The following is a 23,800-nucleotide window of genomic DNA, read 5'->3' on the forward strand; positions in this document are numbered from 1 at the left end:
AGAGGAGGAGGGGGAGGCGGCGCGGGGGCGGGCGGATGATTGCGGCGGCCGCCGGCCGTGATGCGCTGTGTACTTAATCAATATTGTTGATGTTGAACGGAGGTAAAATTCATCCGCCACGTTTTCCACGGCACGGCGGCCGCGCGCGGCCCCGGCGGTTGTCTTATATTGGATATCGGAGCAAGTGACACGTTAAGCCGCGGACGCGCGCGTAAAAGAATAAAGCGAGGGAATCGATGTGCCGACGGCTGGCTGGCTCCGGCCGGCTGGCTGGCTGCGACGGTGAAAAACGCGCCGATGATCGAGGTCGTCGTCGTCGTCATCGTCATCGCGGACGGAGCCGGGGCCCCGCCTCGCTTAACGGAGAGGATATCGTTTAGCAGCGCGCGCGTGGCCGGGTATATTAAGTGAATTAACGTCAGATCGCGACCCACCGGTAAACATTTGTCGAGCACACACGCGCGTACGCGCGTCGCATTGTAGCATGCGCACGACCTTACCCACGCTCGCGCGCGTGCCGATGGATTTTCGTTACGCAATATCGCAATGAGTAATTGAATCTACGGCAAACAAATGAAATTGATTTTATGTGCGATATTTATTTAATTTGCCCGCCGGCGCGGAGTGTAATACTGCGAATAATAATGAAAAAATAACTGACAAATGTGAAAAAGGCAATCCGGGGCTGTTACCTGTGTAATAATTGAGGGCGTAGTTTGCACGGCGTAGCGTGCGCTGCAAATAACATCGAGCTCTCGACGGGGTCGCCGTTCCAGGGTCCGACTCGCGATAAAGAAGTCGCTCGTGTGTGCGCGATGTGTTTTCCACTGTGCTGAAGTGCAACCGAATGAAAGAGCGATGCGACTAGCTCGTTGTCGCCGTCGTTGTCGTCGTCGTCGTCGTCGTCGTCACCTCGCCTGATAACCCCATCCCCGCGGCTGTAAACGCAATTGCGCAATTTTATCGCATGTTTTAGCGCGACGACGTCTCGCTCAATTACGATATTGGGGACGGGCATCCTACGGCGGAACGAAGAGGCTCGAGGGCTCGAGGTAGCGTAAATCCACCCGTCGAAGGAGAAGATAAAGTCGAGGACGAAAGTTAAATGCTGCCGGGCGAGTAATAAAAGTAATGGGGGCTATTCGATCGAGACAAGATATCGGTGCTCATGCGCAAAATGCGGTGAGTGACCATTTAAGATTACGTCACCCGGGAATTGCCCTCGCCAAGTGTCGCTCTCTTCATTCGGGAATCTGATTCTTTTCTGTATAAACAGTCACGCTGGAGGGAATTTTGCATCCCAATTTTATCACTTGTTATAACCCCAGCGCTTACGCATATGTTTTCAAGTCTCACTTTTCATATTTTGCATTAACTGTTACATTATGCAAGATTACATTTATGTATTATAAATTTATTATAAATTTTATCATTTACATGTATATTTGTTGCAAAATTATAAATATTACAGATATTACCGGTATTTGCAGTCAATCAATCTCGTTATATTATTTCGAATTCATAATATAAACTCTTAGGTAAAATACGGAGAGACGCCACCCTTTTCGTTAAAGTGATAATAAAAATTAGATCTTGACATTGAATGAAAAAATTAATTTGTTTTAGTAAAGTGCATACTAATACAGTACAAAAAGGAACATAAATAGAAATTCTCATACATAAAATTAAGAAATAAAAAATAATAAAAGTACATACAGGGCTGTGCCCCTAAAGGGGGTATGTGTGGCAGGATACTCTCGGTGGTTGCCGCTTCCCTCCGAGAAGCGGCGTCCGAAAAAACCAGCGGTGTCCGCTGGATTTAAACTCGGATCTTTTGGTTCATTTATTTACTAAGCGGCGCGCATTTCTTTGCGCCACGCTCGCCACTTGACTCTCGATCGTCAAAGAAAATTATCGTGATGTAAGCTTTATTTTCTTTGCAACGTTGCTCTGGGGAAAAAAGACACGTGATTTTTAGTTACGCGGGGTAAAATTCGTAAAGGACTAGAGTTACGAACAATCCAAATAATTCGATTACTAATTGTGGGCCCAAAAATGGGCTGCTGCCTTTTCTTTCCTAAAGTGGGATGTCAAAATCATCCCCGAGTGACCGTCCTCCGGTTAAGGGCAGCGTGCGCGGCGACGATCGGACGACGGGGCGATATTAGACTGAATTAAAACTATATCTGTGTTTCCCGCGCAATTTCATTAACGCTGAATTCGCAATCGCGTCACGCTATTAACGCTTCATTTAGACGAGCGGCGGCGCAAAATCGAGAACATTTTAACGGTAACGCGTATGCGATATCGCGCCCCGGAAATTTCTTCGTGGAGAGGGAGAGCGGCGCCGCCTTGTTTTCTTAATAAATTCATATCAGATCTCATCGTTTTTAATTTGCCGCTCGGGTGCAGAACGGCTCGGGGAATTGCACGCAGCCGTCCCGACCGCTCTTAATGCGGAGGCGATGTGAATTCGGGACACAACAGGCAATTTCATTTCCATCTCGTTCGAGAGAAGCGTTGGGACGCGGAGGGTGAGGAGAGCGCTCCACCCCTCTCGTCGCTTTCACGCCGTTTACACGTCCGCCGAGCGGAAAGTTTGTAAGAAAGCTCGCGAGCTGTATTAATGAGGGTCTCGGAGGCCCGTTCGCTCCCGGGAAACGGGGCGCGGGGGGGGAGGGGCGAGAGGGGGATAAAATAAAACGACGTCGGAGGCGTAATTAGGCCAGGGATCGGAGTCCTCGAGCCGGGGATTCTCTCGCGCCGCCGAGGCGAGGAAAGCCGATATCCGAGAGTAGCCAATAATTCACGGGTCATTCCTTATTCAAATTCGCGCGAGGTCCGCCGGTCTGTGTAAATTTTGCCGTCTCTCGTCGCGTGCCCCGAATCTGCCGCCCCCGCGGATGGACCGCTGGCCCCCTCCCCCGCCCCCGAAGATTCCGGAAGGTCCGGGAGGGGGCACGCGCCCCTGTAATACTCACGTTGGATTTTACGCGACGCGACGCGTCGCCCTCACCGCCCACGCTGTTGTTTATCTCTGAATTTCGGAGAGAGGGGGAGGGAAAGATAATGGCCGGCACGAAGTTTATATTTAGCGAGCGCGGCTTTTATTTTCCGTGCCGTTTCGACCGGCGGAGCACAATTGCAATTTCCGAGGCCCGAGAGCGACCCCCGCGCGGTCGCTTCGCAAAAACATCACGCGCGCGGAAAAACCGGATTAACTGGAAAAATATCAAAACGCGGCCCGATTAAATTAATATGTTTGCAACGTCCGCAAGTGCAATATATACGGGCTCGCCCCGCCGCGCGGTTATGGCGTCGCGCGCTTAATGCGGACTGCAAAACGACGCGACTGCCGAGACCATATCTCATACTGTCACACTTTCCATACTTCTGCGATTCGCGAGCGCGGGCTTTCTTGCACTTACCACCGCGGTACTTGTTATCCATTTCTCCCCCTCCCCCGTAACATATTTTGCAACACACTTTTTGCATAGCATATTTTTTATGGCGCGGAATTCTTTTTTTTCCCCCTCGCAGTCTATTTTTTTCCCGCGCCGATCTCGCGCGCCGTTTCCGCTTCGCATGGGGGTATCGGAACGGCGTATCTCTCTCCATTCAATAACCAAACTTCCGGGGGGGAAAAAAACGCTCGACGACGACGGAACTAAATCTCGGGTCGACCGTGCGAGATTTGTTCTACCCGCCCCTTCATTAATTCATTCGGGTTCGTCGATTGAACGGATAAAGTGCCGCGTTAGCGACGTCGCGAGGAGAGGAGGAGGGGACTTGACGCCGCGATCGTGATTCACATTTATTACGTTTTTTGCGTCCGCGACTGGCCCTACGACTCGCCGATAAACCAGCAATGGACGCGATTTCGCCTGCACTCGCGCTCCCGAGATTAATAAGTCGCGTTACTCGATTATCGGGAGAAACATCCGGGGGGGGCTTTTAAACAAAGAAAAAAAAGGGAAAGGGAGAAAAGAAAGGAAGGGAAAAAAAGATGGAAAAACCGCTGACGCTCGCCGACGGCATTTTGCCACAATCCGGTCACGTTCTGCAACCTTGTGCCACTCTCTTTTCCGCTACCCCACCAATCTACCCCCTTTTCTATTTCTTTTTGCGCCGACCAATTTACGAAACGGCAGATTCGTCGCTGCAATTGCAGCCCTTGCCGTCGCCCCGCGCCGCGCCGCGCCCCGGCTCGAATCGACATGGGAAAAGGCAAGAGAGAGAAAACGCCTCGCCGAGCCGTAAATGAGAGAATTAAATATTTAGACAAGGCCGCGGTAGCACATCGCTGAGCCCCTGCAACGACGCCTTAGTGCCTCGGTATCAATAATAGCGTTACGCGCCTCGTGGCGGGAAAGAGTATTAGAAGCATCGAAATAAAACACCGTCTCGGAGTAGTTATTAATGCTCTCACCGCGAAAAGCGTCCATCTTTGCGAACGACCGAACGTCTTCAATTGAAAATACATTTTAGGAATTGTTTAACCGCGCCAATTATTTTTCTCAAAGACGCGTCCATCGTGAACCTCTCCTTCCCTTCATCATCCCCCCCCCCAAGTTACGTCATTGGGTTTTACGCTCCTGGGTGAAAACTTATTTGATTTTACGCCCCAATTTATAGCCTGTGAAATGAGTCCGCGCATCCCGAGACGCATAGAATTCGTCTCGTTCTGCCGCGCCTTCAGCCTCCCCGCTCGCTTTTGTACCCGTCGGATTAGTGCTTACGTTTACGGCCGAACGGCCCCTCAATGGAAATAAATTACCGAGATAAAACGCATAATTTTTCCCGGAAAAATTTCGCGCACGATAAATTAAAATGCACGGGGAATATTCCGTTCGCGGTGAAAATGGCTCGTTAATCGCATCGATGAAACAACGCCACGTCGAGCGCACGATTCTTTGTAACGGATACTTTCCGCTCCAAAAATAATGTAACGTTACGGATCTCTGGGTGTCGGCAATTTTTTGACGCAATATTCAAGGTACCCCGACAGAATGTAAAATATACGCGAACGATATTTCTTTTACGAGAGCGCGGAAAAGAGAGTAACGAGAAAGAAAAGAGAGAAAGAGAGAGACAAAGAGTAACAGAAGAAGAGAGAAAAAAGATACTCGAAATGTTGAATTATACGCGATGAGCTTCGCTCGGGAGAGCTGTCTGCTCGATCATCGTTAACAGGTGATCGCGGATCGCTTGTCAATGCGCAGCACGTAGCCTAAGCACGATTATCGTTAGTCGCGCGGCGTTATACCTGACCGCATAAGTGTACGCCGGCCATTAAGGGGACCAGATACGTAAATTCCTGATGCGTATGCCGGACCGAAGCCGCCACCATTACACGCCAATCCTATTACACGCGAGTGTGCCAATTATTATCGTATCCACTTGAAATCTGGCCGTATCCCCCTCTCTCTTTCTCTTTCGCCCGGCGGAATCTCTCTCGGCCTTCCTGTCGCTCTCCATCGTTGGGAGGCTGAACAACGTAATTATACCCTCCATATCGACGAATAACGAATCGCTAATTGCTATTTCAACAGTCGTAATTTCGCGCGGCGCGAATTCGCCCAGTAATCCGTTTCCTCCGGATATCAAGGCGGCCTACAGCACGCGCTCGTAAACGCCGAGGGTCCTCTCCTCTCTGTCTCTCGTGATTTCCCTCCCCCGTTCCGGCCACTTTTGACTCGGCCCTTCCAAACTTTTTCCCTTTTCGCGCGCAAAGGGATTACACACCGAGGAAGCACGGGATCTGTCAGAGGATAAAATGTGTAGTCCTTCACGCATAAGGCTCCCTCTTGAACGCCGCCTTCATCTATTTTAACACTTTAGCATGAAGTACGTATAAGGAGTACGAACGCAGCCCGTCTGCACGTAAGTACGACAGAATTCTGTCAAGGGTAATCCAAAAGTCAAATTTCCAACAAGATTCAAGGATAAATATCCACCTAATTGAAGCGAGAAAGTGTGGATAGGAATCCAGGGAAGATTTTATTAGAAACTGTGATGTTGCAAGTCAGAAGGACGAGACAAAACTGTCAATGATCCTTGAATCTTGTTGGAAATTTTACTTTCGGATTTCCCTTCAGTAACTCTGTCGTTTCAACTTTCTGCTATTCGTCATTTGGACATAAAATTTCGATGTAAAGACTCTTATACAGGGTGTCCCAGGAGGAAAGGTCAATATTCTGGGAGGTGACAGTATCGGTCATTTTAAGCAAAAATGTTCATATGAATATATGTCCCATACCCCACTGTTTCCGAGATAGAGCTACTTGAGTGTCTCGTGTATTCAGTTTTCTTCTGTACACTTCACTCTTCATCCAACCCCATAAACAAAAATCCAACGGGGTTAGGTCTAGAGATCTCGGTGGCCAATTAATGGCGCTGCCACGACCGACTCGCACTCACACTGCAAAAGCATCATTTATGTATACGTAACGTTTAACATTAAAACAATGTTATAATATACTAAAGATGACTCGATTACAGGTCGGAACGTTCATATTATTCTTACAAATAGTAATATTGTTAACACACCAGTGTCTGGTTCGTCACCTTTGAACGGCATTTTATTTTATATTATCGAACAGATATTAACCTCGAAGCAATGCGATTGCCGCGACCCCGAAATTTCCACATTCTCGGGGCCATGTTGAAAGGCTGCGCGCTCGCACTCCTTATACATACTTCATACACTTCAGTTTTCTCCTGATAAATTGTTACGACGTGACACGAAAACAGCAATAAATTTCATATTACCGTTAAAATTGCGTCGCAAAGGATAATTAATTCGAAGGGGCAGGTAAGTACTGTTCTAAGAATGGAAAATTCCTCACGACCGGAAGCTGGCGAGCTGCAGTATGATCGATTTTCCGGAGCAACGCGGGCGCTCCTCCGGGAATCCCGAATGCACATAATTCTACGCACTCTAATTCGATAGTAATACAAATGGCCGTGCGCAGCGCAATTTAATAATACACAAGTCTATCGGTTTATCGATTTAATCAAGCGGCATAACGAAGGGCAGGGTACGACGGAGCAATCTGAAACGTAATCAGCAGTTTTGTTGCTGGAACTTTCGCCGGGGTTCATTAAGTCCCGAAGCCATTTATTTCTTAGAAGTTTCTCGCGATATTACGCGAATGATGAATACTTTTTCCGCTATAAGCAGGCAATGTAAACAGCGTGAGTTTTAATAGGATTACGTTTTCACGAATGAATAAACAAGCGGCTTCACTTTTGCTACGGAGATTTAACGATATCCTCGTTATCGTCAAAGTTAGTTTATATCATAAGTGCATTAAAAGAAGCTAATCTCCCTCTCCTCGCGCAGAAATGTGTATCTCGTGAATGCGAAAAAAAAACCGATTCTGCAAAATCCGACATTCTGCGTTGCATTAAATTTTTAACGCCACGTATCTTTTACGTAACGTATAATATGTGTAAATATTATTTTTAGTTTTTTTTTCTATTTATAATTACAACTACCGAGATCCACGTTATCGTCAAAGTTATTTTATGCACCACAAGAAACTATAATCTTCCTCTCCCGGCATAGAAATAGCTGCATATCCCGTAAATGTGAATAAAATCCAATCTTACGTTGGCTACTGTAAAATCGTACATTAATGTTACGCCATTTACGTGAATATGTGTAATGGTATTAATTAAAATGCACCGATAGCAGTAGCAAACGTTCATTGCAATTGTACACGGAGGCTAATTTTTTTCTTAAAATTTACCCTGAAAGTCATGTGTTCGTGGAACAACGTGGCATTTCGAAGAACTTTACGACAGGTTTTTGATATTTTCCCATACATTTTACTGGTACAGTTGTGGTCAGGAAGGTTGTCCGACGTTTTATGATAAATTTCGGAAATACAGTCTATCACGCGAGAGATTATAGCTTCTGCTCACGGATGTGTGCCGTGGCGCATTATTGAAGCAAAGGAATGACATGTACAAATATCTATGCAACGATACTTACGAATATTCCGAAGACCTATTGTAAAACGAACAACCTTTCTGACCGTACAACGTCTCCGAGACGCCCGCCTAGAGTGCAGGGAAGTCCAGGTTCAAACCCTGGCTGAGATAATATTTATCACAATAAATCTCTAAATAGAACTTGTCAGTTGCGTCGTTTAACAATTTTTCTACGTTAATTTATTTTTTTTATACTCGTAATCGTGACGTTCATTATTGGTACTAGTCGGCGAGACCGTCTTTCGTTCAATTCGGCATTTTGAGCGCGCGCAATATTAAATAAACATACGTCAACAATGCATAGCATCGCCAAAATCCGCGTGACAAATGCGCGTACCTTTTTTTTTCGGAATCGTATTTTTCTCCGCGACCCTCGCGTCGCATTCGTTACAACGGACCGGCTTAAAAATTGTCACACGAGCGACGCGCGTTCTCGACGCTCGGAATTCGTCTCGGCAGCGACTGACGGTCCATTGTTTAACAAAAAAAAAACAGATGAAAGAGAAAGAAACGAAGCGACGCGATGCATTGGCAGCGGCGCGGTCCCTCGCGTGTCGATTAAAATTTAACAAACTCCGGGAAAAAGGGGAATCTCGGGCGGAATAAAATGACTTCTATTCGGGGGCGCATGTGCCGCGTGTCTACTCTGTATAATACCGTATTTTTCCAGGCCCCGAGATTTTATCACGTGGCAGCTTTTTCGCGGGCCCCCTCCTCCCCCCTCGCCCGGTCGCAAGATCAAACATTAAATTCAAAATGGAAAAAAAAGCCCGGTCGCGAAATGGCCGGGCGATTTCGGGATTTCAGGCCGAGCGGATCGGGCACTAAAACGAGAAAAAGGTAAGCCGGAAGGGCGCAGCGCCGTCAAGCTTCGGGTTCGCGCGGGGGTGCTCGGGGGTTCGGGGTGCGCAAAAAGGAAGGTGTAAAAGCGAGGCGGTAAAACGCGAGAGGAATCTCTCCGGCGGAAGGTGGATGGCTCCGATCGTCGTTCGTCGCGTCGCGCGAGCCGTGGGAGCCGGCGCGGAGGGGGCGGGGGACAGCCGGGGGGAGGGAAAAAATGTTTGAAAATATCTTTCGAAATTGCGGACGTTATTCGGCGCGCTCCGACAAGCGGCGGAGTTATAGTCGCGCCACTTCCGCAAACTGGTTAAAAGACCCGGGGAAAAAGTCGCGGCGGGAAATGACGCGAATGGGCACGCGAGATCTGCTGTATCGGGGGGGTCGCGAAACTGTGCCGCGCGCGTAAGGAACGGGTTAAACGCGGAAGGGAGGTTGGAACGGAAGCGCCGGTATCCGCGCGACCCGCTGTTTCGCATTCGCTCTTCAGCGGCGCGATTGGGTCGCGCATTTCGTCGTCGAGAGGGGAATCGCGTGGCGTACGCGCGTATATATCCGCTTACTCTTCCGCGACTTTCATCCGCGCGCGTTCGCGTCTTTTTTCTCCGCCCGATTCCATCCCATCTTTGCGTATCGGCTTTCTCGCAACCCTGCGAAGGGATATCGGATGCCGCGCGCCGCGTAGCGTGAACGGGACAGATATTTAAGTTTCATACCGATCCAACGTAAGCTCGGGTGTTTCGGAACTTTTCTCCAAGACACTTTTCTCGCACACGCGTGACACAAGACCGCCGCGAATTGTTCTCGATAATTTTCAGGAAAAAAAAAACGAAAAATACGTTACCGAAAAGAAGTTAAATGTTACAGGAACTACCTATTTCCATGGAATTGTTTATCTGAATAAAATGTTATGGTTGAGATAACAAATTCGTCCGTCTCATCACGTTCTAAATAATTATATTTGTTGCGCGAACTAAATCATTTAGTTGAACATTACAAAGGGACGCTGCGCGTGTTCACTCAACCAGATTTGTGTTATACTGCGAAAAAAGATTTGTGATTGAATACGGGTGTTGAGAGAACCCGCTGTCTCACATTAAAAATCCGTCTCATAATAAAGGATCTAATGATAATTGAAGCCGGACAAATTATTCCTCGTCCTCTTCGGCATTAAATTACAAACGTCTAGACGCTTTCTTAACACGCACGCACGCGCGCGCGCGCACACACACAGCACCGTTCACGAGGAAAATGAATATTTAACGCACAGGCTGAGCAAGTGCGATTTCAGCAAAACCGCTTTTAAGCCGTGACTGTATATAATTATTCGTGGCTTCGTTTGATCCTGCGTTCTGAATATCCTCCTACGTAGATACGCGCGTGGATCTGAATCCTGATACGGCTGCATATCAAAGAGAGCCGCGGATTCCGTGTAAGAGAGCCCCCCCCCGTACGTATCTCTTTACCCTCGCGATTTTTATACGTCCCCTTCAGGTCATGATTCTCGCGCGGCGCGGCATAAAAAGACAGGGAATACGTTTCCGGCGTATATCTCAGAGATAAAGGGGGCGGGGGTGGAGGGGGCACGCGACGGGGGGGCTCGGAGTTAACCGTTAAACCGCCGACGACGTGAGTTACCGTACCATGTATCATTCTACGCCAGGAATGATCGCACATTCCCCAATACGGCATATCCGTATCGCGCATTCTCCGAACGTGGAATTTCATATTTCTCCGTGCACGTGTGTGTGTGTGTATATATATACATATATTGTATTCGGACGGATTATTTCTTCCGTGATAAGCTACAATTAATACGTGGCGCTTAATGATCGTCGCGAGATAGGGACGGTCTCCCCATCTCGCTGTCGCTTTCCAGCGCAAAAACCATTAGCGACACGCGTGTCCCCCGGAAAGGCGACCATTCTTCCCTCCGTTAGTTACGTTCTGCTGTATCCATGACCGGAGGAGGACCGACGATAGTTCTAGGACACCCGTCCGCGCGGAACTTGGCGAACTTAATTAATTTTCCACAATACGGCATTCACGCCGGCCGACAGGTTTATCATACGTTAACATGGACGACAGGGTGGAAAATGACCTTCCTCGCTTGTGTCCTTAGTTCTCCCTGTCGTGCCGGGCGGATGTCTAAATTTTTTTCACCCCGCGATCCTTCATGTTCGCGATCGTATCCCGATACCAACCCTATCTACCTGTCCTGAGGAAAAACTGCGCGTCAGCTTTAAATCAGCCGAGGCTTCCGTCGAAAGAGCTGCAGCGGTATCCTCGACGAAGAGAGAAAGAGAGAAAGAGAGAGAGAGAGTTGGAGGAAAGTAGCGATGAACGGGGAAGAGAGGAGAAGCAGGAGGAGCGTTGCAAAGGTCGAACGATTGGAGGAAAACGATGGCGGAGGAAGAGGGGCCCCGGGAACTCGTCGGGTCACGTACAACGATAAATCACGCGGTTATAGCGCGCTCACACGTACACGTGAACTTGAACCGCGAGAGGCCCACACGCCGCCTCCCTCGCGGCTGTGTGTGAATTCGACGCGTTGCGGTCGAAAATGTATATGCGTCCATGTACGCGCGCGCTCGGTATTCATCTCGCCCGCGGTACGTCCACGGACGAGCCTCGCTGTCCCGGCTGCTCTCGAAAACTCCCCCGTCGTTAGCCAAATTGATATCGTTCGCCGGTGCGAAAGTTCGGCGGTGGTGTCTCCGGCAGGCGCTGGCCCGGGGTCTTGAGCGCTCCACGTGCTGCTTGTGTGCGCCATGGCTGTTCGCGAAGGTGTGCGCCGATACGTGCCGGCCGGATCCTCGCGGAGCGCTGCGCCCGATGCATTAAGTCCGCCGCAGGGACCCTCGGTTCTCAGATAATCGGCGAGCGGGTTCATAACTCTCTGTGTCCAAGTTCTAGCATCGTGGACACAGGCCTTAAGTCTCGTGTCCATGATCCAAGAACCGCGTCCAAGTTCTAGTTCCCAGAAATGTGTAGCCAATCGCTTTGCAGTTTTCTCGTGAAAGATGCAAGGTGATTGGCTATACATTTCTCGGAATTGGAACTAGAACCAAGTTCTGGCGTTCTAACATCGTAAACACAGGCCTTGAGTCGCGTGTTCTCCTGTGTTCACGATCCGAGAACTGTGTCGAAGTTCTAGTTCCTAGAAATGTGTAGCCAATCAACTTGTAGCTTTTCCGTGAAAGATTCAAGAACCGTGTCCTAGTTCTAGTTCCCAGAAATGTGTAGCCAATCAACTTGTAGCTTTTCCGTGAAAGACGCAAGTTGATTGGCTACACATTTCTCGGAACTAGGACTTGGACATAGTTTCTTGGATCGAGGATACAAGACTTTCTGCGGGGACCCGGGCCCCGGCAAAGGGGGTGGAGGAATATCGTCCCGGCGAAAGTCGCTGCTCGGCTCGGGTGTTATTGATATTAATGCGATCGCTGTTACGCCGTGATGGATATTAGCGTGATCCATCCGCGTTCGGAGGAAACGCACCCTCGGGTATACACGTGGGGGGTGGCGAGTGGTAGCAGCCCTTGTCGCTTAAACGATTTCCATAAAACGAGCGGCTCCTCGAAAAGCCAAGCGTCTGACAGAGTGACATACAGGCCGCGCTCATGCGTCGCATACTACTTACGTACCCTTCGAAATTACGTTATTATTTCCCGTATCGCGGGGGACGCGTAAATTGATAGCCGTTTCGTATCAAAAAGTCCTCGCGGGTTTCTTTTTTGTTAAAAAATCGCGAAGGGGACGGACGATTGTTGGCCACTCGGGAAGTTTCGGCAAGCTTCAAACTCACATTGTACTCGATCGAGATCCCGCTCGATCACTGACACGTCTTCTCTATTTTTCCGCCAATTTACGTCTTTTAAAGCCGTCACAACAGTTTTTCGAGGGGCGCAAGTTTGACAGCGGCGGTAGCGTGTACTCTCCAGCGACTGAGAACTTGCCCCGAAGAATTTCATGCCGCGGTGACGCTATTCCCACGTCGATCGGGGTCAAACTCGTGTCGCTTACGATAGTAACTTTCCCGTTCCTAGATCAAATTCCGCTCCGTCGTATTGCTGCGCGCTCGGTGATGAAAAAAATTATCAATCCATTATCAGATAACGCGAGCCGGTTTTCGATTCGTTATCGTTACGCGAGACACACACGCGCCAAACGTCGTAAAATAAATTTAACATCGCCGTCTGTTTAATTTTAATTTAAACCGGCATGCGATCTATGCACTTTAATGTCACGCAGTGCTACAAACGAAATAAACAATGCTGGCATTTCGCCATATATTAAATGGCCGGGAATCGTTTGTTCTCTATGCGCGAAACGGAACAGACATATTGTAAATAATTATTTTACGCAGAAATAACGCTTCCGACTTTGCCGAACGGAATTTCCGCAGCGCGTGCTGCACGGCTTTCTTGCCATTTAATTATCGCGTAGCGAAATCTGTGCTTTCGCAAAAAAGGGAACGGCATATTTCTGCAAACGGAAGTTTCTCGGTGACCGAGTAGAATGCGACACGCTTTTAATTTGCATGTAACATGTTACATGCGAAATAATAATGTAACAAATTTTACCGCCAGAGATATTATTGCGATACTCTTAGCTCTAATTATGTGTGTACGTTCTCTCGTATATACTTTTTAAATATAATTATATTCATATATGCGTACATACAATACACACGCACGTATCCTTTGCAAGTAAATGCTTTCTCTTCTCGACGCGCGTACCTATGTGCACTAGCTCCCTGCAGAGGTCTCCAACTCTTAAACAGATTAAACTTGAATCATCTCCACGAGTCTGTTTGAACAGTAAAATTAATTAAATTATATAAATTGCGCTTGTTTGTCCCCGATGACACGCGTAACTGCGAGAGTCGCCGAGTCGGCCAGCGGAATCCACCAAAGTTGCCCACGTAGACGACAGCGGCGTCGACGTCGCAGATGCTTCTTTAATTTACGACGTCGGGGGAAGAAATTCGGAAGGATCGCGACGCGCAACTTGGAGAAGCCCCTCTGATACGCGGGATTTCCGACGTGGGTGCCTCGCCATTGTCCCGAAGTCCTTATCCAGCCGCCAGGCCGAAACACCGACGGAGAGAGACTTAACTCCGGGCCGCGACCTCCTTGCTGCATTTTCCGCGGCTTTTGGTATGCGTCGGGGTATCGAGGCAGACGGTTCGATACCGGACAGCATTGTTTCCGGAGTCCCATTATAAGCGCGCCTCGATTCCGGCGGTTCGTGCCCCGAGGCGCTCTCTCCCTCTCGCACCTTTGTCTATCCATTCCGCTGCTTCTGAGGCCTCTTTGTCGACGCCGACACCGACGCCCGGAGCTTCCGAGGGCGAGCTCTCCTCGTGCCATCGAGCGGAACGGCACGGGGAACGAACCAAGACGGTGCTCGCGACGGCACGGCATTACGAGGCGCCGTCAACGCACGAGCTTTTAGAAGGGGTAGGTGGAGTTAGGCTGCCGCCGGTGTGCCGCAAGTCCTGACGGAAATTAGAAGGACAGCTTCGCGAGGACGGCGTCACAATTGCTTTCACGCGAGAAATACGCTGCATCGTGATCCGTTATGACGCGTTAGATATATCGAGAGCGAGACGGTAGAGAAGGACCCTAGCAGCGGTCCTCGAAACTTGGCTCTTCTACGTCAACTATTTCCTAGCAATTTCACCTAATTTCTCTCGTGAGACGAGACGCGACGACGCACGGCGACTTTTAATCGCGAAAATACCCGTCTCGATATTTTCCAGTTAGAGAGCAAGTAAAATATTGTATCGGAAGAATATTTCACGATACCCCCGGCACTCTTTCACTGGATGTAGGACGCGATCGAAAGCATCGGGCGAGAGGAGAGCACTCTCGCGAAATAATCCTCCGTCGATGGAAGCGGAGCGGAAATCCGGCGACATAATCCAGGAGGATCGGTGACATTTCCCTAAGAGACGGGACGATGCCGTATCCGTGAAATCTCGCGTCCAGTCGGCGTGAAGCTCGCGTTTCACGGCCCGAACGGGCGACTGCTACGCGAGTTCGTGGGTTGCACACGATCCCAGCGGGTACCGAGGACGCCGAGGAGAAACGGCAGGAGAAACGGAGGGGGAGAGACAGAGAGAGAACGAGACGAGTCACGAGATCGATAGTCACCGCCGTCGTGGTCCAGCTACCAAGATGAGCGGTCACGATGCGCCCGTTGTCTCTGTGCGCCAACAATCTCATGCATTGTGAGCATTACCTCCCCTCGAAGGCACGGATCGGGGTCACGGAAGGACCCTGGACACATACGCCGCCCACCACCGAGAATGCTTCCCTCTGATATTTGCCGGTCGCAAACCGAATCTCCCCCATTGTGGTGCCTTAACACAGTATCGTCTATGATTGCGATTTATGCCTGCACGGTTACGACGGGCTGTTTAATCTCGTGGCCAAGTTGCCTTTGTTCTATACATTTATATGCGTCGTCCATACGTTTGTACAGCGTATCACTGATACGTATCGACATTATTGAATTACGATATTTATATTTGTACTCCACAGAGCGAAGGTATACGCGGGACGTGATACAAGGATAAGAACGTGAAATGAATCAAAACAAAACGTATAAAAAAAACGGCTAATGCGGGTCCGAGGTAAGATGTGGGTAGCCTTATACTTGTAATTTATTAAAATGTGAATTCATATACCGTTTCTTTCCACCTTTGTCCTGCGCGCCGGTTTCTTTTCGGACGTAGCGCAGTTTTCTCACGGGCGGAGTTATCATCGTCAGCAAATTCACGTGTTCAAATCGATAAACGATTTGTAATTATATTTCAAATGCTACGTTTGGCATTTTAAGATGCTACATCTAGCATTCAATCCCCCCCCCCCCCCACTCTTCCCCGTGTTGTAAATAAAAAAAATATTTTTTTTCTCAAATATATCGTCCCGTCAGCTTTCGATTCCACCGAACTATCGGATTCGCGGTAACCGCGCGACGCCATCGACATTACGGAAAAACTCGTCGGTATTTCGCATGCACCACCAGCACGGTAATGCTATCAGGACGCGACGATAAGGAGACGTTTCGTATTCAAAGCCGCCGATGTACAGTCGCGCGCGATCTTCGTTGCCTCGCCGGAGAACTGTCGCGGTTATATCCTCCGCTGGCACGTTTGTTGTTCGCGAAGCGCAGTATCCGTTTTTATAACTTTTTTAACGAGTATTTCCCGCGCCGGGAGCGGCGGGGGCACGTGTGTAATATCGTCGTCGTCGTCGTCGTCGTCGTCGTCGTCGTCGAGAGCCGCGGCAGAGCCGAGAGGAGGGATTGAATACGTACGGCAAAAATAATGCGACATTACTGTTTCTTTATGGACGGTTAGTTATTACACCGCGGAATCTCGCTTGCCAGAAAATTGGCGAGCGAGCGGTGGCAGACACAACGTACGCGAATTCGCGCGCGACGCCGCGGCCGGGTATAACGGCGCTGTAACAATAATCTCGTCGCTTTTATTACCGCCGCTTTTTGTTAGGTTTACCGTCGAATGGCACCGTTAGATTTATTCGCGCCGTAAATCACGTTTGATACCGCCGTCGGGGGCTCGCGCTGGCACGATAGAGCACCCCCTGCTCTATACTCACGCCTCCGAGATAAGAGTCGCGGAGCAAAGAGCCGCCCCTTTCATTCGGCGCAATAAAAACACAATGATTCGAATCAACGGATAATTCGTTGGGGGACGCTCGATAATGAGATTAATCCGTGGATTCCTAACTCGGGTGGATACCAGATCCCACGCGGGAGAGGATTTTCTCGTACAATTTACCATGAAAATCGTGGGACGACGCGGCATTGCGAAGAACCGTACGAGTTTTTGAAATTTTATACATTCTACTGGTAAAATGTATGATATTCTTTTACGAATTCTCATAAAATGCTTCGAAATGCCATGTTGTCCCCACGATTTTCAGGATAAATGTTAAGAAAAGAATTCCCTCCGTGCACTCGTGTAATTTTCTTACAGAAGGAGAATTTACCCTTTCTAATAAATTAACGTTTTAAATATTCATCCGCTGGCATTTTTGAGTGTGCACGATAATGAAAAAGCCTTTGTATCTTATATCGTGCAATCGTTATTAAAATTTTATAAAAAAAGTATTATTACTTTTATAAGCTAGGAATTCGCGAGTTGACAAGTAAAAGGGCTTTGAAAGTCAAACGCGGTTAATTGCGCGTGAGTTAACGTTACGTAATCTTTACTCACCAATACAATACGAAGTTATAAATCGGGCATTTCGACGAAAATGCCTTTTGCCGAAGATGACAGAGTGCAGAGCTGAAACGTCCGATTTGTAATTTTGTATCAACAATTTAAGGCTACGTAATTCACACACGGTTAACCGCGTTTAGCTCTCAGCGCCCGGTCTTTCCTTGTTACTAAAATTAATTGATCTGAGTCTTTCATTGTTTATACAGGGTGTTGTGTAATACCCGCTTCACCTGTTATTTATGGATAGAGCGGACTAGACTGAGTCGAAAAGTCCTCTACTATTTTGCAATTTTCGCGATAGTTATCGAGTTATTAATTATTAAAAGTCGCTGTCTTAGCCCGGCCTACCGCCCAATTCAAGCGCACGGTGAGACGCGGCCGTCCCGCGATTGGCGTTGCTAGGCGCGCGGGGAATTGTTTATGACACACGGCAACGGCTATACGTGCAACTCCCCGCGCGCTTGAATTGGGCGGTAGGCTAAGACAGCGACTTTTAATAATTAATAACTCGTTAACCGTTGCGAAAATTGCAAAATGGTACAGAACTTTTCGACTCAGTCTAGTCCGCTCTATCCGTAAATAAGAGGTGAGTCGGGTATTACATAACACCCTGTATAATTTTCACGTCGATCGACCTGCAACCCCCGAAAAAACCGTGCGACGTTTTCCTAGGGGACGGTGCACAACGACAGCGTATCAGATTCTTTTGATTGAACGAGAAGTGCCATACGCGAATTTACGTATTTCTCCGCGGTACACGATAAATCGATCGCCGCTGGATGATTTTAAATAAATTTGCCTGTAGTATATATACATATATACATATATATATGTTTTACTTCCTCCGCGAGGTAGAATGCTGTTTCAGGATGTAAAGAACAGCCTCGCGTAAACCCGCGTGGCAAACATAGCGAGCCGATATATCGATCTGACTTGGCGCGGGGCCAGGGGAGGGGAGAGAGAGCGGAGGCGCGGAGAGTGCCATGTGCCGCTGAAATTTTCGTACGATATCGAGGAATCCCGAGGAAAGCTGCTCCGCGAGCGCCCCGAGAAAAACGGAGTACAGGAGGAGCCCGTGTATTGCTCGAGAAAATGTCTCTCAGAAATCGGGCGCATCGCGAGACCGCCAGACCCTGTTACACGCGGTCTCCCAGTTTCGCGAACGAGCGGCAGGTGTACGGACGAATCATGCAAATAACCGCGAAGAACGTCGACAAGCGGACGCGGGCGTACGCGGGAGCCCTCGCCCCCGTTGCTATTGTAACGCGATACAATCTCACGTAACTACCGGACTAGTTGTTTGGCTGCACAATCCTATTTGCCAAGCAATCGGCCACCGCCGGGTGGCGGTTCGTGTAATCCCTGCGGGCTGCTGCCGCCGCCGCTTCCTCGCGCGCGGCCTCGCTCTGCTGCGGTAAGGGCCGGAAGCCGGGTCCTCGAAACTCGCCGATTTTCAGGGTCGTGGCTCCCCCGGCCCTCGTGGATCCTCAGACCCGACGTGGCGCTTCGTAGGATACGCGCGCGATTACGCGACCTGCAAAGTGGCGAACAAGTTGTCCCCGCTCGACGAAATGCTCGCGCGAGCACTATTAACGTTCGGATTCTGCACGGAGGGGTGATATTCTACCTCGGATAACCGATAAGGGAAGCACAACGACGGGGAGAGACGCGACGTACTGCGGCTGCTGTTACTGCTGTTGCTGTTGCTGCTGCTGCTGCTGCTGCTGCTGCGGATCCTAGATTACGCGTCCTAGTTAGCTCCTAATGTCGGAGTCTGTGACGGGTATCGGGGCCCGTCGTTCGCTGTGAATGTACGACGCGCTAAATTGTCTGGAAGGTAATTATCGGCTCTCAGAGACGCGGGTGCTTTGTCGCGCGCGTTGTGCCAGACACTTATTTGTACGCTGATCGTCCGAGGCAGCAGCGCGGTAAGCCAGCCGGCTAGCAAAGTGGAGTTACTGTCACGAACAGTATTCGTCGATGACTGATAAAGTTGGATAATTAATGGTAAGACGGCTGCTCTCCTGCTACAAGGAGGTATATCACGTTTAACATAATACCGCGGACTATCGGACAGACGGAAGCTTAATGGGGGTAATTAAGTAGCCCCGGAGCCACCGAGCGGGACAAATTTCCCGTCGAAAAATACCGCGAGCCACCGGCCGCGACGGTCCCAGCGATAATTGGATTAATCGCACCCTCGCGATTCGTCTGCTTTCGACGTTATTGCGCTTTCAAGGATGACAGCGGCCGAGATTTGCCAAGTTCGGCCCGCAAACGCGAATAATCGGCCGCGCAGGCTGTCCATTTTTTTGCCGTTACAATAAATCGCGGAGTAAATTGCGCGCGCGCGCGCGCGCACTTGTTTATCGATCACGCGCGGAGGCAACGACCGGATATAATTTGAACGCAAGGGTATTTTTGACGATCGAGCGGGAAAGCCAAACTCAAAATCGTCCCTGTACGCGTGCGATAATTGTCGCAATTAGATCGCACCGATTGCATCGCGGATGCAATTAAAATCCTGCGATTCGTGCCTGCGCGACGCCGCGAACCCGCCGATCCGCGCGCAAAGTAGAGAAACAAAATTCTTCCATTTCAAACGCGTCTATTGTTCCTCCCGACTCCCGCGCGGCCCGTTTACTCGATTGATATTTGCATTTGTTAGCCGGCAAACGATACGGAATTGCGATTTCGGAAACAAGCGGAAAACTCGGCGGAGGAAAAAAATGCCCGCAACGTCGCGCAACAATCCCGATTATTTCCGACACGTTTCCGTGAAATGTGGACACGCGATCTCGCGAGTGGTATCAGATATTTTATGTATAACATGGTCAACCGCTGTATCGATATATTGGAAATTTAATGGCGTAAACCGCTTCGACGAATTCGGAGTCGACCGCTTGAAAACGGAAACGCGCGATGGACGGCCCGGTATAATTAACGCTTTATCTCAGCTCGAGGACGGGAGTGCATTTGAGCGAGGAGCGCATTTATTTATCGGGCGGCGGGCGCGACGCGAGTCTGCCGGGCGGGAGGAATTTTAATTAAGCCCTAAGAAATCCATAATTGCAGCTGCAGCCGTAAACGTTACGTTGTGCATATCTGTCTGCACCTGTCGTTGCAGCCCTCCGATGAAATTTGATTAAATGCACCGCGCGCGACTCGCGTAATTAACTTCCGCGGGTCACGAAGTCCCATTAAACGCCCTGGCGTTCATTCTTAAAATTCGTGCACGAGCACGTGTTAACTTGCGCACGTAATGCTCGTCGCGCAGGGAAACTTTGGAGTGATTACCTTAATTCTGCCTAAAGGGTACTAAACGAAATTACATCATCATTACTCCTTATTCAGTTGGAGGAATTGCGTTATTGTTAATAAGGCTCTCGTGTTGTGCAAGAATTTACGGCGCACAGCTCGAAAATTACACCGCGCCCGCGCGCGCGCGCGCGCGCGCTCTTGTTTCCATTAAGTTGCACAAAGCGTGCGCGTCGCGCCGGTTTGTTGCATGTTTATTGGCCTCTGCGGTGTAAAATAAATTTTATTGCCTGTTCCGTTAAAGGGAAAATTACGCGAAAAATTTCGTTGTACCGCGCGGCGCGACGCGTCGCGACGCCGCGCGGCGCGGCGCGGCTCGGCGTGGCGTGGCCTGGCCCGGTGCGGCGCGGCGCGGGCTAACAAGCGCTTGTTAAGCGAATGTGTAATTATAATCTAATGTAATTCGCCCCCGCGACGTGCCGCGCTGCACAGTCTTTGAAAGTGGAGCGTGAGTGCCGCTTAATAACAGTAACGAGAGCAATTTAATGTAATGGACGAAAAAGAAAGAGCGAGGTCCCGCGAACGGTCCCGGCCGGCCGGCCGCGTCGCGTCCAAGTATTTTGAAAGACTTCGCTCGGAGATTAATTGCAATTAGATCGGAACGGCCGATTGGTTTAACGATCACTCCAAGAGATCGGGCGAAGGGAGAGATAGAGAGAGAGAGCGAGGCGGGAGCTCGAGGAGGCTGCGACTGAGCGTCCGTGAATGCCTCAATTTGTCGAAATAAAGTCGCTCGAGGGGGAAGCGACTTTGACCGACGGCGAAAAGCTCCCGGGAATACCTAATCGCGAATTCCCGGATTACGTGGCGCAGTCTGCGACATCGACGGAAGCGCGCGCGAGCGGCTCTCGAGCGGGAAAAATGTGTGTCGGGCGAGTACTTACGAGGGGCTGCTTTGTTTCGCCCTCGAAAGTAAAATCGTCCGTGTTGCCCGGCGCACGATTGTTTTCTGTTCGCGAGCGGGAGGGCGGGAGGGATCGATCGGACGCCCCGCGGTTCTCCGGGTGAAGCGCGGCCCTTTGATCCTCCCCGGCTTCTGCAGGCGCCGCATTGTATCGCATTTTCCGCAAGTAACAGCCCGTGCTATTTCGCAAACATGCCCGTGCGGAACGGCGCGCCACGCCGGGAGGGTCTTTCTTGCTCGCGATTTACGCGACCCCCGCACGTAGCCGGCCAATTTTGCGAGACACAATGCGGCGGGAGGACCTCGCACGTGTCGCGACGTCGTGGGACGACCCTACGGCGGGGGAAAAAAAGTGACCGAGGCGATGCGCGCGCGAGTGTGTGTGCATACGCGCGCGACGGAGGGTGGCGGATCGAAAGTGACCGGTGTGTACAACAGGAAAACACGCGAGCGCCCGTCGTCCGTTCCACGGGACTCTCCCTTTATGTGCACCATTATTTCTATCCAATAGAGGTTGAGTAATGCCGCGTAAGGTTTTCTTTTTCCAGTTCCCCCCCCCCCCTCCGCCCCGGCCCTGTGTCCCGCGAGCACCACGGTGCCGTTACTCTTTCACGTTTTTTCCTCCCCCGTCGGCTTCTCTTCTTTCTTTTCCCGCCCTCCCGCCGTCCCCCAGCCGCCGGCCCATCCCCTCACGGTTTGTAAGCCTGCCGTCCGCCTCCCCCATCGCCCACACCCCGTCGGTTGCCCCTTTCTGGTACGCGAAGAAACTTTGATTATAACCTGGCAGCTACTTTCCCGCGGTAAAAGTCTGGTCTGGGTACCTTAATTAATTTACGTTAAGAGACTTCGCGGAAAGGCAGGTGTACCGTACGATTAAATGGCTTAGAGCGCCGCTAATGGGTAGTAAGCCGGTGCACTACCGGCGAATGCAGGGCGATATACCGGGAGAAGTAATAACGTGGGTGGGAGGGGGAGAGCATTCATGTTTATTTCATATGTGGCCAATCGCGCGTGCTTTAACGGATCTCTCTCGGAAGCGGTTCACCCGATATCACCTGTAAATCGCGATTTCCAGCGCGACGCTCCGGTTCCGACGATAAGGTACAGAAACGTTCCGCAACGCGGGAAAAAGGACGCGCGATTGTTCATCCCGTTGCGGCGCGGGCCTGCTTTTTTCAACCAAGGGGATGCTGGAGGGATTCTGCACTTTTTGCACCTTTTGCTCCTAGAACTGTCAACTCGCGAGAACATTTGTGTAATATGCAAGCCATGTGACTTTTGTGTACCCCAGCATTCCCTTAATGGGGATTATAGGTTACCTAACCTATAACCTAACTTATTCGAGTGAATAGATTTTTGTTAGGCTTCTAAACTTAGTCTCAATGATGCCATGCTGTTCTTTCATTTAGTCCGATTAGTGGAACACTGTCGGTCTGTACACAAAAGCCACACAATTTGCATGTTACACAAATGTTTTCCTGAATTGACAGTTCTAGGAGCAAAAGATGCACAAAGTGCAGAATCACCGCAGCATCCCCTTAAGGGGGGGATTATAGGTTACCTAGCCTAACTTATTCGAGTGAATAGATTTTTTGTGAAGCTTTGAAACTTATAATTTCAATGATACCACGCTGTTCTCTGATTTAATCCGATTAGTGGAAAGGGTCGGTCTGTACACAAGAGCCACACAACTTGTATACTACAGAAATGTTTTCGTAAATTGACAGTTTTAGATGCAAAAGTGCAAAAGGTGCAGCATCCCCTTAAGGAAACGCCGGATTAAGGGAAACATAATAAACGTTGATCGATACTCGCGTGCGCGATCGACCCGCTTCGGTATTTGCGAGGGCTCACGAACAGTCGCGCGGCGACGGCTCTCGTGCCGAGGGAATGGCGATTTCGAGCACGCGATTTATATCGGATATCGGACATCTTGTACGGTTTAGCTGCTAAAAGAATAGCTCGGAGCACTCGCAAGTCCAGAGCACTGGAAATCAATAATTGATAAGAGGAACGATTCTTCTTGTCTGGCGAGTGTGGACAGCAATTCTCGCTCCGCCTAGGGTAGATTTACCGTTCCTTAAAGCCCGGCCCCTCGCGCCAGGCGAAAATCGAGGAGCCCGGAGTGGATTCTGTTAAGACCCGTAATAACAGGATCACGTAACAGTATCCCTGTACACGTGTACGATTTAATAATGTAATGCGCGGTGTGTCTGGCGGAACCTCGCTCGTCTCGCGCGCGTTTCGCGAAATAATTGCAAATATAAGCGGCGGGAATTGCGGATAATTACGACGCTGTCGCGGTAAACGCGCGTGAATGGGATCAAGATGGAGACCCCGTCGGGAGTCTCGCAATCCGCGGGACTCGGGATCCGCGCGATTAACCGACGCAGGCGCCATGCCGATATAAATTTCGGGATATATCCATCGGCTGTTCCATAAAACGTCCGCTAAAACTGACAGGCGGCGCACGGCCGCGCGCTTTC

General features: G+C 49.8%; 1 protein-coding gene across 2 annotated transcripts in view; it reads right to left on the reverse strand.

Moving 5' to 3' along the window:
• Positions 1-23,800, reverse strand: part of LOC105559886 (neuroligin-4, X-linked-like) — a 219,902-nt gene that overhangs the window by 81,066 nt on the left and 115,036 nt on the right. Inside the window, exon 1 of one of the 2 annotated variants that reach the window (XM_012008520.1) lies at positions 693-1,401. The exons of the other annotated variant lie outside the window; for it this stretch is intronic. The gene's annotated coding sequence lies outside the window, so the exon portion shown is untranslated. Of the gene's footprint in view, positions 1-692; positions 1,402-23,800 lie in introns of those variants that run through there. 2 annotated transcript variants of the gene reach the window in all.

Source organism: Vollenhovia emeryi, unplaced genomic scaffold, assembly GCF_000949405.1.
Source record: "Vollenhovia emeryi isolate VEMERY1.0 unplaced genomic scaffold, V.emery_V1.0 DF939250.1, whole genome shotgun sequence".
Classification (NCBI taxonomy): Eukaryota; Metazoa; Arthropoda; class Insecta; order Hymenoptera; family Formicidae; genus Vollenhovia; species Vollenhovia emeryi.